The following is a 6,000-nucleotide window of genomic DNA, read 5'->3' as shown; positions in this document are numbered from 1 at the left end:
ATCTACATTTAGATGTCGGTGCAGAAACTCATCTAATAAAAACAGTCTCCATGGCCAACGAATCTTTGAGTAACTGATGCCTCTGCCAATCACGGAAGGTAGACCGAAGGTTGCTTCAAAGGCCCTGCTGAAATGTTCTACCCGGCGGGACTATCATTAAGCGGCAAGCCTACCGTATCTTATACGACGGAAATCGACGGCAATCCATGAAATCCAACATACAAATTGCCTGATCATAGGCACCCTACAGGAGAAAAACACATACCTACGCATTATTTGTCTTGAGAGCGTATTATTCTAGTGCTGCGGCATGCCTTCTAGCTCCAGATCTCCAGACTTGGGGCAGAGATTCCATTCTCCAAAACAAACCAATGCCGACTGGACCAATTCTTCAGTTTTTTGGTATTCGCTGGAGACTGGAGGGTGTAGTGATTGATCCATGGCCATCGGAGTTGTGGCCGTCTCGAATCGGTGGTTAGTGACTTCCTGTGTAACGAACATTTCGTTCGATCAAGTACGGGCCTCAACCGAATGTACAATCCGTGACCGCAGATTTCCTCTTAAGAGAGAGGACTTGACTTGGAGAACCTGGCTTGGTAACCAAGTTCGGTAACCGGACACTCGCCCGGAACGTTGTCAACCTCCCCGTGGGATCCCCGGGAACCCTTATCGGAGTTTTTGGTTCTGGACTCGCGGTTTTTCGCTTCCAACCCGGGTCTGCAGTGGGTCTCTTCGGGCCGTTGCACTCCCGTCAGAGGAGGAGGAAACCGGTAACCGCAGCAAGAGTCAATGCGTGCTCAGAACACCGGAACGGGTTTTGTATAACGCCGAATGCATCTTGCCGTTGCAACCCTTCGTTCGCACGCCTCGGAAGCCATTTTTTCACAAGCACACTTTCGGGTCTTCTGCTTCCATTCTCCCCGCAGGGCCATCCTGTTGATTCGGTTAGGCTGATATGATACGCATGAGAGCGTGGCCCGGATATGACTGCGAGAGTTGGTCCGGGACTATAAAACAAAAAATGTACTCCTCATTTCACCCGAATCTCTCACCTTAACTTCTCGCTTTTGAAGGAAACCAGACGATGAGGGATGGTCATCTACTGTCATGTATATTTTACCATAACTTTTACTTCCTCCCCCTGGGTGCAAGCCGTTTGGTTCGGTCAGTGAACCATCTTTCGTACACTTGCCACACCAGCGTTGTCTAATTGAAATGTTCTTGATTCTTAACCGGAATGGAAAAAAATGAACGAAAGCTGCGTGAAAAACTTCACTCATTTCAAATCTTCCCCCTATTGCAGATGGCACGGGACCGGAAACGGAACAATAATTTTTCATAGGCCAACAGCAGGCAACCCTTGATCTTCTCTGTCGCTGGTTATTGTCGATCGACTCATTAGAAAAACCTGTACTCCGAAAGAGGCATGAGCACACATGAGCCACTCGTTAAATGTGTCATTAAAAATAAAGCTTAAAGGGAACATTTGAAACCGGCGTTGGGACCGTCCTATTACTTAGGAATTAACGTTTAATTGAAGACTTGTCTAAGTACGGCATGAGCCGTTAACGCGCGATCCGTGGCGGGGTGTTGATTCTCTTTGCGAGCTAATGACTTTTAATTCTTTGTGGAATGGAGTAACATCGGAAAACTCATTTTTTTAACCCTGCTGAGACACTTATCCAGTGGTTTGAACTGTAAAAGAGTTATTATTGTCTTTTTTCTGTACAATAAGCGACCAGAAATGAAATCGAGGAGAAGAAGCAGCCCGAATTTTTTGACTCCCAAAGTTCATTAGTCGATATCACCTCTGGAAACACAATGAACTCCACCTTAAGCTCTAGCAAGAGCCGGAAGATTATGGAAGAAATTTCCCAGCACCCTGAACGGGTGGTTGTTCGGGAGGTTTACACCCGTTTCTTGACCCGCAACACCCACTAGAGCTCACCCCTTTCGCACAAACTTCACGGACCTCCCGATGGACGATCGTATTTTAGGGGCTTTGCCCTTCCCCGGTGCAGTTTCTGGTGCAGTTGTGTTCTTTCCCTCTTCTGCTCGGTCCATCTTTCGGGCCAAAAACTTCACTAATTCTCAGATTTACGATCACCCTAACACACATATACAAACCCGTACTGTTAGGTTGGTCTTACACTACATCCCGTGGTGCGTTCTTTCGGCTCGTGCATAATGCATTAATGCAAAGAACGGGTTTCCTCGGGGGCAGCCGAAACCCGTTCTTTTTCCTCCCGAGAAACCATCAAGCAGCAAAAACAACCTCTCTCCCCTAATGGAGCAGGGAGGTGCACCCGAAATACAAACCAGCACGCGGTCCCTCCGCCCGCAATAAGTTTTCGTTGAAATTCGATTTCGTAACGAACCGTGAAACACTCGCCGGCCATTGTGTGATGACGTCGCGTATGGAAGTTGGGTTGCATCGAGTCCGCCAGCGATGGGGAGCCGAAAATAGATCCCGAGGTCGAACGGAATTTAATTTGCTACCAGCCAGAGATTCTGGATCTCAAGCTTCTGGTTGGCAACGGAACGCACTTCTAACGGAGAGACGGACTCACGCTGAATCACGCGAGGAGATGCATCTGCTGCGCTGGAACTTGCTGAACGCTGGACAAAAGTGCAGCCCGGTCTCGGCAAGATCAAAACGAACGAACTCCGATACAAGCGCTAAGTGTGGCGAGTGAGAGATTTTATGCTTATCAAAACATATTCAACCCAATCCCAGCCTCTGGGCGGCGTCGACGCCGTCCAAATTTCCCGCACTGCACACCAAGCTCGTGTAGCCTGGAAGCAACACGATCGTCTGCAAGCGGTTGCCACTTGCCACTCGTGTGTGCATGGACCTGGAAACAGAAGCACCATCAGACGGGGCGTTTGGCAAATACGACAGACCATTTCCGAGCCGGACGGAACCGAACAGTCACTCGAGGCTGATTGGGAATAAAATATCAAATTTCTGATGACTCGCTTTTCGACCCATCCCGAACAAGGGTCCTCCACCCTTGTGTCTTGAGACGACATCGTGTCTGTAAAGTGAGCTGCTGAGCCAACCGATAGCACAGCCGCATATCGGAGGATTTGCCTAGGCTTAGGCTCTCCTTCTCTCTACTGCGAGCCTGCCTGTTACTCTAGGCAAGAATTTCAAATATCTCAATGGGGGTTAAAAATTCCAACGCTAGCGAATAAAGAACCGGACCACGGATTGTGGCCCTTGCGGAGCCCGGTGCGAACCTTCGGGCCCGAAACGGTTGCTCTGACCCGCACTGATTTATTGACGTAGGAATGGAACTTTAAAAATTCATTCGACAAAGCGCCTCTAGGTATTGGAGAGCCCTAGTCAGGGGGTATGTTAAGTCCTGCCTACTACCGATACAGATTTATGCACCAGCTTATCCGGCACATAAATTAAGGCACAAGAGAGAGAGACAGAGAGGAACATAGGGTTGCCGACATATTTTAGAAGCAAATCAGAGGAAGAATTATGTCAAAATCCTACCAAAGCCTAGGGATCGTAAAATCCGAAATGTCATAGCGTCCCGTGTAGAGGACGATTGCGGCATTTCGAACATCTTTCGCTCGGGCGGTTAAAACGGGTTCGCAGGGGAGAGCACAGAACACTTGTCAAATTCTGACTCTAGCTCCCCAAGCTGAAGATAATTGATGACAGCTGGTAAACCGTTTGCATCGATTGCTTGACTCCTTAGTCAGACTCTTCAATTAATCGCCGAACCATCGTCCAACGGTGCGCGCCATCGTTCTCCAAACGCGGCGCATTATCGGTAATTATTGAGATGTTTTTTTTTACTCCCCGTTCCGCACAACACTCCCCAACACTTCATCGTCGTGCCAATACATACACGCCTCCCTAGCGCCTCGTCAACTACTCGTTATCCAGCTGTATGCCTCAAACAAAACATGAAACGCACCGTAACGTGTCTAGCGATCGGCGCAAGACCTTCGAGGGTCTTCGACGCGGGTGAATTATGAACCGGGGTGATCATCACCCGGTACCGTTGATTTTTATTATTTTTACCCTCTTTTTTCTTCGCTCGCCACGCATTTAACTGCCAAGTGTTAAAGCGTCCGTTCGCGTGGATTGTGCTTTTGCGAAAGCATCTTCATTACATATCGGCGCGCCTATAGTTAGCCAGCCATTTAGAGGGACACAAGAGTACGAAATGCGGAGAAATCGGTAGAAATAACATTCATGATACAGTAGTCGTGGGTCGTAAAATCAAACTTTAACATCATCTTGTACTTCGCGGATGTTGCTTTGCTTCTTGCCCCAAGACGTAACCGGTCAATCATGCGCTGTTGTTACATTGGATGAAAGTAACAAAAAAGGCTTTTACCACCAGGCGAGATTTTTGCAGAACTCGTCGAGTGCACTTGAGGCAACAGAAAGATTATGCCCATTCGAGGTACTCACAAAGAGAGGCAGAGAAGAAGCGTCTAATTTGGTAAAGAAAAGCGAAGCGCGGGCTTGCTCGCAAAAGGTCTTCTGAACCCCGCCCGGAATGGCCAATTGAGGTCAGCTGCAATTTGGCGAACCTGATGGAGGACTTCGCAATTGCATGGCGGTACAAACGATTTCTTTCCCTCAGTTCCAACCCCTCAACGGCTATAAAAGGTGTAAATCGTTAGGACATATTGAAAACAACCCAAAAAATGTTTGCGTCCAGCACAACAAACCAGCGCCGTGCAAACGTCCCGAAGAGAAAATCTAGCGAATCCGAGCGGTAACGAAAATGTGCCTCCTACGTGGGACAATGATTGCAATTACTAAGCCGGAGAATTGGACAATACTTTCTTTTTACTTTTTTGGACGTTTTTTTAAACCGATGTCCTTTTCCTTCTAAAATTTACCTGAGATTTGTTTCCTTTTTTTTCGACAAAGAAACAAAAATTGAAAAGACCAGGTGTTTCTTCATGCAGGTACAACAAAAAAACCGTGAAAGAAACTGTCCGAAGGAAGGTGTTTTGAAATAAAATTATATTAAAGAGCAAACGAAACCTTTATCCAAAGTGTTTTATTCAATGCAACAACTGAACTTAAGCATGAGCTAAAAAGGCTTGCGATCGAATTGTGTGTTTTTTTTACTAGATAAAATAACAATAAAACATTTCAAATTTAAGCCATAATAAAAGATAAGTTCAGAGCTCGCACGTTCACTTGATCAAGTGGTACAATATAACCTGTGGCAAAATGTTGTCGAAACCAATGTTCACGGCAAATGCGTTTCCTAAATGAATTAGTTCTAACAGAGACTCGTTTATTTGTAGTTACCTAATATTTTTTTCATTCGCCCGTACGTTCCGCATCCTATGGTTTCAACATACGACAGCAGTGAATTTAAAAAAAAACCCACTTGAAAAATTAGGAAGAAATAAAAAAAGTTTCCCAATGTTCCTCCTACCATTCCCACTGAACAGTGTTTAATTCTTAACACCGCCGGTTGGAAAGACCGTGAAGTAAAAACGAATCGAGCATAAAAGGCGAGCATCAAGCGCAGCATTAAAGTTCAACGGGGGACGACACAGCACAAGGGGAATCGGGGAGGGTGGTGAAGAGAGGCTGGGACACTTGGTGATGATGGTGCGGTTCAGGAGAAACCTTACCTAATACAACGCCAATACGATCCCGAGATTTCGAACTCCCGGGTTGGAGCAGCTTTCTGGACGCGAAGCGTTACCAAGCGTTACACGATCGCGAGATCGCTTTGTGGTCCGCGTTACAGGGGTGACTTAGGGGATGGTTTGCGTTGTGTGTGTGTGTGTATGTTTGTACGAAAAAAAGAGGGACAGACAGAGTCCCGCGAGAGCAAAACAAAACTTGCAGAACCGGTTTTAAAATCTGTCTTCTACTTGGTGGCGCGTCATTCTTTTCCGCGACGTCTTACGTTTCCCCGTTTCGTGACCACTTGCTGCGGCGTGCAAACACACGTACACACAGCTACTAAGACCCCGCTGAGACAGGCTTTAGCCCTC

Source organism: Anopheles ziemanni, chromosome 2, assembly GCF_943734765.1.
Source record: "Anopheles ziemanni chromosome 2, idAnoZiCoDA_A2_x.2, whole genome shotgun sequence".
Taxonomy (NCBI): domain Eukaryota; kingdom Metazoa; phylum Arthropoda; class Insecta; order Diptera; family Culicidae; genus Anopheles; species Anopheles ziemanni.
Note: the sequence above shows the minus strand (reverse complement) of the source record.